Source organism: Otolemur garnettii, unplaced genomic scaffold, assembly GCF_000181295.1.
Source record: "Otolemur garnettii isolate 467f Iridium unplaced genomic scaffold, OtoGar3 scaffold00010, whole genome shotgun sequence".
Taxonomy (NCBI): Eukaryota; Metazoa; Chordata; class Mammalia; order Primates; family Galagidae; genus Otolemur; species Otolemur garnettii.
Window position 1 is genome coordinate 25,607,351 of NW_003852405.1, and position 12,692 is coordinate 25,620,042.

The 12,692-nt window shown below is 39.0% G+C and overlaps 1 protein-coding gene across 7 annotated transcripts in view; it reads right to left on the minus strand.

Moving 5' to 3' along the window:
- Positions 1–12,692, minus strand: part of ADGRL2 (adhesion G protein-coupled receptor L2) — a 206,000-nt gene that overhangs the window by 169,145 nt on the left and 24,163 nt on the right. The gene's annotated exons all lie outside the window — the stretch shown is intronic.

Below are 12,692 nucleotides of genomic sequence, written 5' to 3' on the forward strand. Positions count from 1 at the left end.
AAAAAAAAAAAAAAAAAATAGCCGGGCATTGTGGAGGGTGCCTGTGGTCCCAGCTACTTGGGAGGCTGAGGCAGGAGATCGCTTAAGCCTAGGAGTTGGAGGTTGCTATGAGCTGTGATGCAACAGCACTCTACCCAGGGGGATAGCTTAAAGCTCAGTCTCAAAAAAAACTAAATTGTTAAAAAAAAAATTGTTTTTTCTCTGACTGATTGTTGCTTAATGAAGAAGCCATTTAGTGAAGTCGTGATCTCATAACTATGTCATTTAAAATTTTTAAATTTCACATACTGGTTTTGCTTACAGCAAGGCACAACTTCTCAGGTAAAACCGACATCCTTGAATCCACCGGACCCAAATAAAAACCCAAAGACCACATCTACTTATCTCCAAGGTTGGGTCACTATTTTCTTTTTAAACTAGAGGAGGAGGTGGCAAAGAATACAAAACCAGAGGAGAGTGTGATTTTGACTAGCTCATACAGATCCGGCTCTCCAAACTGGAAAATGTACAGACACTTCAGGACTGTGACTTAATCTAGGCATGTCTCAGCTCCTCGATCATGAGACAAGGTCATTTGCTGGATCTGCCCAAGTGTTTCACTTCTTTCTACGGTAGTGTGAGGAGTCACAGAAGAAACATCAGCCTTATAATAATACACATAAAATGAAGGCAGTTCCCTGATACATCCAGCCTCCTGGCCTAGCCTCTGAATAAAGACATTATTCACTCTCCCTTTAGAAGGAAGAACACATTAACGTTCTAGGTTTTTTTCTGAGTAATACTCTTACCAAGTTTTCTCAAGCCACGTTCAACCTGCTGCAGCTAAAGTTGTATAAAGTGGGGCAACAAAGGGACTGCTCTCCCCCAATTCCGACACTGTATAAAATGCAGGTGAAACAAACTCTTACTATTACTTAGATGTTGTCAGCAGAGCATAAGGAAAACTGAGCTCCTTTACCCTTACTACCTGCTTCATGTATCACGGGGGATCCTATTGGCAGCTCACCATATACTATTATCAAATAATAAATGGTTGATAACACTTAAAAAGGTACCATCTTGCTTCATCCACAATCACACCAAAAAGAATAAAAATCATCAATCTGAGATGATCTAATGTTTTAATATAAAGATCCATAAAAACCACAGATGACACTAGATATTTCAGTAATAAGAAGTTTGTTTGATCCTTCACATATTTTCCCAATTATAACTGCTTCCCTATTTATCCCTCCCCAATCTATAATCCACCCCAGGTTGAGCTCTGTGTGAAAGCAATGAAACCAGTTAGGTATTCATTGCAGAAGGGGGAGCAGGGGGTCACTGCTGGCATTATGCAGCTCAGAGAATACCTCAGATGCTTCTCTGTCCAAAGAAACAAAAGGAGCCTCCTCCTGTGAGTGCCAGAAGTACAAAAAGAAGAACGATATATCAAAACTTAATCTGATGGAGACACAGGGTACACATTCCTACAGAACTGGATGGCTGGCTCTGTTCAGTTTTCACTCTGAGTTCCCACCCACTATTCAAAACCAAAAGTAAGCCCGCGTTTACAACTGGTGCAGCAAAGCACCTCTGAAATTTATTCTATAGATCATTAAAAAAAGAAAAAAATCAGATCATTTCATGGCCCGTCACATCCCAGAGGCTCATCAATGAACAAGTTCATCTATCTTACAGTCTATTCAGTGACCTGATCAAGTAATTAGGACAATTTACATGTGTGGATGAGGCGCATTACGGCTACAAATAAAATTAAGTCAGGCTTTGGACTGCCAAAGATTGAAGCAGAGAATTCTGTCCAAGTTTTAGTTGTAATTGGTACTTTCATTTCAATGAGCTAATGCCTACAGGCAGCTTGCCCACATGCACAACTCTTGAGCATGGTTCCACTTTCTTTAAGTGATCCAAGATCAGTCTGTCTTCAGTCACCGGCTATTTGAAAGAGTCCTTGTTTGTGGGAAGAAAGGGAAGGAAGAAATCAGAGGCTGCTGACTGCCTTGTAGGAAACAGCTGCCAAGATAGGAAAACCTCTGGTAGTGAGGGGGAAAGGCGTAGGAAACCGCACAGCCAAGACTTCTGTTGTGGTCTCTGGCCAGGACGGGCTACTCCATGAATGGAGTCCTACACACGAAAAATGCAACGTATTCTTAAGGTTTGAGAATACGAATCTCAATGTAAAAGTACACTCCAGTCCATTACGAGGCGTCGTCTCAATGTTCCTGACAAACACAAATGGGATCTGGAATGTGCCTGATGATGCAAATGAAGCTGGCCTCCGAATGCCAGCGCCATCAGCAGTAAAAAAAAAAAAAAGTACGGAATTTATTTTTCTCATTCTACATCTTACGCCTAATCACTTTTCACACCAAATGAAATTATTTCCAAAAGCTCAAAACTTCAGTGCAATTTTGAAAAGATTTTACTGCTGTGATTCAAATTTAAAACAACTCTCCATTTACACAGATGTTAATGAAAACTGAAATACTTAGCAAGCCGCAATCGGCTAAGAATAGAAGGAATAAATAATCAAACATGATGAAACTAATCCCGAGAAGGCATTGCTCCTAAATGGAACTGGAGCCAAAGGACACTCACTGGTCCAGACCGAGCTGCAGGCTCATCCCTCAATGCTCTAACTGCCTGCGAAGAGCTCAGGAACCCAGGAACCGCATTTCACAAAGCACAACAAAAACAAGGAACAAAACCAGAAAAAGGCTATTAAGTTTCCTTTCAACAAACAGAAAAGATTCCTTTCAGTGACTGCCCACATTAGCAACCTGTTTTTCTTTAGATTTGAGAAAACCTTTTTCCAAGAACTTCAGAGCCCGAGAGGAACTGGGAGTGTGGAGGTTTAATGGCTGACAGTGCTGTGTAACAGCCCCTTTCTTAGTAAAAACAGAAAAAGCACATTTCTACTTCAACTATAAATGACTGTGATTTTTAAAAATCCAAACCACGTCTCATGTACAACCTACTCCACACCTCTGCATTTTTCTTACCCTTCAAGGAGCAACATTCAAACATTCTTATCCTAACACTATTTCTATAAACCACAAGCCTTTGTCTACCAAACCTCTATCATGATTTTTTTTTCTTTTAAGATCTAAGTATCCTGTTACTCTGTCATGCAGAAAGTCAATTAATGCACCATTACTACCAAACCTTCCAAAGCGGAGCAGTGACTTCCAGGAATATGCCTCAGCACCGTCTCTAATCCCAACAGCCCTCACTGTTTTATACACTACTTACAATATACAGTCAGCTGTAGTCTCTCAGACAGGAACGTGCCTGTATTTATTAGCTGCGTTAAATATCCCATGCCTTAAAGTGTCAGCAAAATTATCTAGAAGGAAAACACCACCAACCAGTTTTAAGTCACACATTTATGTTACAACATTCCAGGAAATCACATTTAGATTTATGATGTGATGAGGCTTATATAGGAAATACAGAAAAAAAGAAAACCCCTTTGTTAACAGACATCAGGGAAAGAAGTAGAATAGAGCACGTTTCCAACTGTTAGGTGTAAAGGAAAATGAAACCAAAAATGTCTAAAACTAGTTAACTAAGGTTGATTTTGCATTAAGAGCAAAGCTACCACTAGGACTCCTTTCTAAAGCTTACCCCCGATTGCTCCTCATTTGATGCTGAACTACTGTGAACACAGATATTAAGCCCAGAACAACTAGATACACAGGAGAACAGGGAAAGAGAAGAGTCATCCAAACACGAGAACCACCCACATCACCTCTGCTGGTCGTTATGCACAAATGCTGTGTAGAATAAAGCAGGAAGGCGTTGGATAAGCCTCAAAATTTTATGTGTTACATGTATGACAACTCTAAGTGAAAACCAAAGGGGGCTTTTCAAAACCAGTCTTTGCACTATAAAATTACAATCACAATGGTACAGAATTTACTAATAAAAGAGCTGCTTTTCTGCATCTTATCAAAACAAACATACACCAAAAAGTATAATAACTAACCCCCCATGCTTTGCCCCATGCAGAGCCTTAGAACAATGAAAAATATAAATTACAGTTTCATTTCACTTTTGCTGAACCTCAATCAGGGTATTTACATTTCAGAAATATTTTGTGTGTGATCTTCACAAGCAAGATTTCCCCTTCTTGTTGACATCAGAGAAAACATCGACATCCTGGGAGTTTTTCTTCACTGAGGCAGCTAAGTCAACACTGGCTATCAATAATCAAAGGGGCTTTCTTAACCACAGACGTTCTTCATTCTTTTGGGTTTGAGTATATTTTCATTCCTTGGCAAGGAGAGGGCTGGGGCTGGCAGTGCTGGGGGAGATTTTAAAACCACATGGCCAACCATGAGTCACCACCCTCTTTCTCCATCCCATTTCTCCAGACACACCCATTAAGTCTAGAGTCCTTAAGGCATTTACACTAAAGTCCCCTTAATATTTGCCACTGGTCTTATCCTTTACTGAAACTTCTTCGTTGTGGAGGAATAAATTCTCCTGAGAGGGCTTAAAGAAGGAGCTGAAGAAAGAGTTCAGGACGCTCCCAGTAAATTACACCTGCTATCTGTGTCGCCCTGCTGAGCCTGCAGAAGCAGCTCTGAGCTGTGGACACCAGGAGCACTGTTCAGGGCAGTCTGCCATTCTCTTCATTAAAATCCATCCAGTTGTAATAATAAAAACAAATAGCTGTCATTTTCGAACCAATGCAGAGGGTATGTTACGACTGAACATAAACTTGCGAATGAAGTTTCAAAAGAAAACAACAAGGTTACATGCCCTGTCCAAAACACTACCTTACAGATCGGACAGAAAGGTGAAACCTTCCCCAACTTTCTGACCAAAAAAAAAATCATGAATCCATTTGTTTAAAATAACCTGTATTTATTGTTAGAAAAAATGATGCCATACCTACAAGACAGAAGTTACCTTTTTCTACAGGGGGGGTTAGGGAGTCAGTGTCAAATGGCAGCCCTGCCCAATTTTAAAAGACAAGGCCTGGTATTTCCTGTTAACTCTGTAATGGCCGAGAATACCCATGCAATTTTTTAGTGCTGAATATGAATTATGGACACTATGCCTAGAAATATTTCCTCAGTGCCTAATATATGTGCAATACTGTATCAGACACATTACAAATCTTTATAAAAATGCAAAACTAATCTTATAAAGGTAAGAAATCTGAGGCCAAATGTGGTAAAGGAAACTGAAATTACTCAACCTGTAAGTGGTCCTAACCAAGGCTAACTAGAAACCCTTCCATTTCACTATCACCAAATGATTCATTCAACAAATATGCACCGAGGGACAAATTCCTTGTCACTAGGTATATTACATTTTGGCTCAAAAATAACCCAGCTTCTCACAACTTTGAGAAATACATATTATCTCCATTTTATCTTAAAATGAGAAAACCACCTCAAGGACAGTCAGTAAACCTCAGGGCTAAAATCACTATCTCCATTAATTAAGCAGATCACAGAAACTTACATTATATATTTCACTATCTTTTTCTTTAGAATAAAATGTGGAAATGGTAGAATAAAACTATGTTGGGATTACGCGAGTGATGAAATTCCAAAAGAATAATGAGTTGATTTCCAGAATATTTACATAAGCAAAACTAATATCCCGTAGGTAATAATGACTAAATACTAACTTCATTTTTAGTATTTTCAGTTGAGCTATCTTAACTTTACCCATGGATATTGCTATTTAAAAATGTGCCGAAATTATGTTATAAATTAACAAATTATTCTTTTTTTTTTTTTTTGAGACAGAGCCTCAAGCTGTCCCCCTGGGTAGAGGGCATCTCAGCTCACAGCAACCTCCAACTCCTGGGCTCAAGCGAGTCTCCTGCCTCCGCCTCCCAAGTAGCTGGGACCACAGGCGCCCGCCACAACGCCCGGCTATTTTTTTTTGGTTGCAGCCGTCATTGTTGTTTGGCGGGTCCGGGCTGGGGATTCGAACCCGCCACCTTAGGTGTACGTGGCTGGCGCCTTAGCCGGTTGAGCTATAGGCGCCGAGCCACAAATTATTCTTGACTGACAAATCTTATCAATCTAACCGCCTGAGACGTCACTCATAACAAGTTAGAAAAATAAGCATAAATATTTCCAATAAAACTAGCAGTTCATCGGAATAGTCATGGAAGAAACGTTTTAATGTTAACCTCTATGAAATGATGGACTAATCACTGTTCACGCAAATACAAAAGAAAAATTCAGCATGGGCGGCAAAATAAAATCTTATATTTGGCTTACTGCACTGAGTCCTTTGTTCATACATCACTGTTACTAGCCATTCCCTGGATCAATATTCAAATTCCCTCTTGGTCTATATATACAACCACTAAATGAAATAATAATGATCCAGGATCTGTCGTCTATTAGATTATCTATATCACCATCAGAAGCTTCTCAGATGTGATGAGGTAATCTGAGTCAAGTATGTCAAATGATCTTAAAGAACAAAAAGGAAAAATTAACTAAAACAGGCACACTAAGAAGCTAAAGAAAATTTTGTAAAGAATAGCACATTGCTTTTGGATTTGGGTTTTTTTTTTCTGAGTCAGGGCCAGGCGAGGTGAGACCCTGCCACGCCTGTGGGCAGGGCTGGCCCTCTAACAACCACTGAGCACAGCCCCCCACTCACGCTGCCTTTTGTAATCAATAACTGATAGAATTCATCTGCAAACTATGCCAATATATACTGTGTTATCCAGACTTACATCTGACTTTTAAAACAAAGTACATCACGTTAATAACATAATTGCACACTTGTCAATTCAAGCCAAGGAATACCTAGTGTCTGAGATATTTTTGAATCTTGGTACTGAAACGAGGGTTCCTTATTCAGTTGTTTCCCTAATACGTGAAGTGTGTTAGGTTCTAAAAGTATTAATAAAACAGACTAAGAGATGGTGCCGCCTTCAAGTAGTTAACAATCTTCCAAGGAGAATACACAGAAAACCACTAAGGTCTACAATACGTATTAAATAATAATTACTAAACTCCCCAAAACTAAACAGTAACAAATGTATTTTATACCAGAATGATGAGAAGTGGAGTAAGAGTTTTTCAGTATCTGTGTATCCTCAAGACACGTGCCCAGGTCAACTAATGTCACCTTAAGCAAAGAGCCCAAGACACAGTTTAGTAATACACCTTCGAGTCCTGGCTTACCCACCACTGTGTCGGCTGAGATAATTCCCAAGCACCAGGCTGCTAATTCAGCAACTATTTTAGAGGGTATGAATACACAACAATTCTACAATTCCATCAATTTCCCGATTATAAACATACAGTCCTGATTCCACTTTAATGCAGTCTTAAGGAAGATATTTAGGGATTTCTGCAATATGTTTCACTAAGGGCTGTTCTTTCAAAACATGTCTCAGCAATTATCATAATTTGCATTTTTAAAAAATTACATCTAAAAAAGGAGCTATTTCGTAAAATCCTCCTTTTTTAAAAACCTACTTGTGGATTATTATATTGGCAGGCATAATATAATAACCTGAGACATGCAACTCACATATTTCACACTGTTCTCCTGAAAACACAACAGATTATCAAAATTCAAACATGACATCAGTGTCTTATTCAAGAAAGAACACGTTTTATGTCTCAGCCTGGGTTAGTCCCCATAAAACTATTTTCCACACTATTTCTGTGTCTAAAAGTAAAACCCGAAATAACAGAATTTTTTTGAGCTGAAGATTAAAAGACTATCTCAATTATGTATGATTAATTAACAGTATTAAGATAAAGCTACGGTCTAAATGAATGAACAGAATAGGTTCTTCAGTTTCTAGCATCAGGCTGAGATTCGGATGTTTCTTTCTCTTTTTTTGAGACAGAGCCTCAAGCTGTCCCCCTGGGTAGAGTTCCATGGCATCACAGCTCACAGCAACCTCCAACTCCTGGGTTCAAGCAATTCTCCTGCCTCTGCCTCCCAAGTAGCTGGGACCACAGGCACCTGCCACAACGCCGGCTATTTTTTGGCTGCAGCTGTCATTGTTGTTTGGCGGGCTCAGGCTGGATTAGAACCCACCAGCTCAGGTGTATGTGGCTGGCACCTTAGCCGCTTAAGCCACAGGTGCTGAGCCTGATTCTGATTTTTCTAAAGAGCACTAGGAGATCTAGATGGGAAGATGAAAGAAACAGTCTTAGACACAACTAGTAGGGAATAGAAACAGTCATTTTGAATGACTATTAAATATAAAATTTTAAATCAAAACTCTTGCTCACTAAAAAATTAAAATACATTATGTTTTGGTGTTTAAGTGCTCAAGCACAGAGTGAAAGAGGTATGTGGTTTTTAGAAAAGGGTTTTTTTTAACTTTAAAATACAATTTTATAATCTCTACTCAAAGTTCAAATAACCTTAAAGCAGTGATATTAAATAAAAAGAAACATTCTAAAAAAGCAGAGAAAAACTGATCAGACGCTTGAATTACTTTCCAAGACTTTCTCATTTGGTAACAAACTAATGTTTGTTAAATACTTTAGCAATTTTAAAAAATATTTCAATTCAGGCCCAGCACAACGGCTCACTCCTATTATTCTGGGAGGCCAACTTGGAAGGATAGCTTGTGAAGTTCAAGACCAGCCTGAGCAAGACCCCTCTCTACTAAAAGTAGACAAATTACCCAGGTGTTGTGACAGACACCTGTAGTCCCAGGTACTGGGGAGGCAAGGCAGGAGGATCACTTGAGCTCAGGAGTCTGAACGCGCTGAGAGCTAAGCGGATGCAGGGAGCTCTCTACTAGCCTGGACAACAGAGACTCTCCTCTCAAAAAAATAATAAGTTTCAATTCAGAAAACTTCAAAGAAAAAACACTTACTGTTGCTACTGCTTAAAAAGAGTAACCGCCAGTAATAATAACCAGTGCTTCTTCAAATCTCTTAAGCTTAACATTATCAATTATTTTCTATTATATTTGGAAAGATTAGAACCGACCTACTATGCAGACGGATACAAAAGCTTATGAGATCAGCACTCAGGTAACTTTTCCTATCAAGGACAGTCAGCAAATAACTGGGCTTTCAGCATCAGTCTCCGTCACAACTACACAGCTCTGCACTTGCCATGTGGAAGGTTCCACAGACAATGCATCCATGGATGGCTGTGGCTACCTGCCAGTAAAACCTGACCTACAGAGCAGACGGCCAGAGCCAGCCCAGCACTGCCGGCGATGAACAAGCACAAGACCAAGGTGACTGGACGCAGTTAAGTAATGAACTCAAAACTACCCACGTGTGCCAAAATAATCGAACCCACTTTAGTCTATTATTGTAAGAAATTAATTTAAATGTTAATGTAAAGGTAAATTAACCATGCTGGAATGGAAAATAAAACAAAGGGGAAGTATTTGCTGACCAAACAAATTAAGGGTTTAGGTGTGTGTGGACAGCGCACCACATTGGGGGAGACAGTCCAGAAAAGAAAACAAAGCCCATTACCACAGTAACTTATCTTGCTACTCTGTTTGGCATGAGAGAATATAACAGCCATCAAAACAGTAAGTAATGGGAGACTGGAAAGTAATGAGGTTTGGACAAGACCCCTGAGGTATTCTCCCATTAGCATGATGGTTTCAAATAGCTGTTCAGTAAAAGTGGCTTCAAATGCCTGAGATTTCTGTCACCACTGCTATTCACCCATAGGAAATACTGGATCGATCCCAGTTCCACATTGTACTCAGTAGGAAACTGCTACATTCTAATTTGTTGACTTTCTTCTCTAAAGCTAAAAAATCCTACCAGGCCAGACCCACCCATTTTATTCCAAATAATTATGAAGTGTCGATAAACACACAGTTCTTTTAGAAGAAAAGTACTTTTAGGGATTTCCAATTCTCTACATGCAGACGGCTCTCAATCAAAATAATTTGATGGCTACTATTACAGTAAATTGTCTTATTTTGCAGAAAAATCTAACATTTCTTAAAATTTAATTGTCAAACGATACCGTATCATTCCTAAGAATAACATTTTTAGGCTACAATTAATAGGTATCACATTAAAATAAATGAAGGCTAAACTTTTCTATCACTATTATATATGTAAGACAGGAGAGTGGAGAAGGTTACAAATTTTTAATAAGAGCATTATATTATGGTAGTAATAATCTAGGTGTTTTACTGGAAGTGAAGTGGATTACTGTAAATGAAATTTTAAAATGTCCTTTCCATTTTACAGATAACACAAAATGACTTTTTTTCATGTCTCTAGCGATAAGGATAAATTTGCCACACATTTAAATGGTGCCTTCACCCTTCCCACCGTGGCTCATGAATTAATAATTCGGTGACATTAATACAAGAAGATAAATGATAAAAAGGTCAAGGCGTATGGGCCAACCGTACACACATACTTCTTTTAGCACAGTTAATACTGCTCTGCCAATTACACAGCTAAAACTTTTTAACAGTTTTCAATAGCATTTTTACAATCTAAGAAGCAGCTTATGCACACACAATTTCACACAATTCAGGCTTAATAAATCTCCTGCTGGTACCAAACAATCATTCTAGGGGATTAAAGCGCAACATCTGTGAACATTAATATAAATGTTTCATATAGTTGTACGTATTCAAGAAGCCCCTACTCCACTATTAGTCTCCTGAAAAACCTTCCAGACCAAGGTACTGGGTTTAGTATGAATTATACACATATCCTTCCATTGCTAACTTACAGTAACAAGGAAATACCGAGTGTGAAATGGCGAAAGAAAAAAATAACACCTGCATGAACTAACAGATTTTCTTCGAACCGAACTCACGACGTGTATACGCATGAGCACGGACAGATAACACTCCTACGAAATTTAACCCAATCTAAAATAGTTTTCAAAGACAAAAACCGTCCGAAACGTTACTCATCGTAAGTTTGGGTAAGACAGAGCTCTGTCAAAACAAAAGCACTTCATTTTAAAATGGTACACATTCACTGCTGTATTGATTCATTCCCTAAAATACCTCAATCTCCTTCCCACACTTCTCATTCCCTCTGCCTTCAACTCTCTCTCTAAATGGCTTCTAAGACCTCGTAGCTGATTTTTCACCCTCCAAACATCTTGCCAATCTCCATTAGATTAATCTTCCTGATTTAATACTACCCCATAAAAAATACGTAAGACTGAAAACAATCCTAAAAATAATTTTATATGTAACAAAACACCTGGGGTTATAACTTGGCCAAAGCAGACCTCATCAGAACTGCAATTTTTTTCCCCATAAATACATGACTATCTCATTCTAATTTATCACAATAAATCTATTATCTCTATTTTAACAAGAAAACCACAACTGGGGACTAGAAAAGAAGGGGGATGTAAAAAAGTTTTTTTAAACAGGCATTTTTAAAAAGTGGGAAATAGAATCCAAATAGATCTAACTTGAAAAAACACTTAATTCAACCCTCTGCTTCTATCAAACTTATTTGCTCACTAATTCTAAATAAGCCTTTTCAAACTGACTGTTACTGGAGGTTTTTAACCCACATAGAAAGCATTTCTCTCCTTTGCATCTAAGAAAATTTTACATAGACTTGATACTGTTTAAAGTAAAAAAAAAATCAAGACCAGAGTAGGCACTCATGCCTGTAATCCTAGAATTCTGGGAGGTCGAGGTAGGAAGATCCCTTGACCTCAGGAATTCCAGACCAGCCTGAGCAAGAGAGAAACCCCTTGTCTACCCAAACTAAACAAATCAGTGGGGCACTGTGCTGACCACCTGCCAAACAACAATGACAACTACAACCAAAAAATAGCTGGGCATTGCGGTGGGTGCCTGTAGTCCCTACTTGGGAGGCTGATGCAAGAGAATCACTTAAGCCCAAGAGTGTGAGGTTGCTGTGAGCTGTGATACCAGAGCACTTGACCCAGAGTGACACAGCGAGACTATCTCAAAAAAAAAAGAAAGAAAGAAAGAAAGAAAGAAAGAAAGAAAGAAAGAAAGAAAGAAAGAAAGAAAGAAAACCAAGCCAGAGGGAGGGAGGCAGAGGGGTTGGGTAAATTCATGCCTCTTGGGCAGAGGGCACAGTCTCTGGGTGAAGGGCAGGCACTCATAACTTTGACTCAATCTATACAAAAAACAAAGTATATAATTGAAACACACGTACCCCCAAACATTCAGAAATTTAACAATGAAAATAAAAAATAAGGCTCAGTGCCTGTACCTCAAACGGTTAAGGCACCAGCCACATGCACCAGAGCTGGAGGGTTCAAATCCAGCCCGGGCCTGCCGAACAACAATGACAACTACAACCAAAAAATAGCCAGGCGTTGTGGCAGGCGCCTAGCTACTTCGGAGGCTGAGGCAAGAGAATCATTTAAGCCCAAGAGGGCTGTTGGAGGCTGCTATGAGCTGTGACACCACAGCACTCTACCCAGGGTGACAACTTGAGGCACTGTTTCAAAAAAAAAAAAAAACAAGAAAAAAAATTTAAAAATAACAAAATAATAAAAACATCTTATAGCCAAAAAACCAACCTGACAGCCTCAAATGGAAAAAGCCTCCCCCGCTTCACAGATCACTATGGCCATGATCTTTTGCAGGACTTGTGTTGTGACATTTGTATGGTAGCTGTTACTGGGTTACCTATGACTCTCATCAGTTAAAGCTTTTAAACTATTTGTAAAATGTCTTTTGTGTTAAAATTTCCGACATTTAACGTAAGTCTCTTCAAACAAAGCCG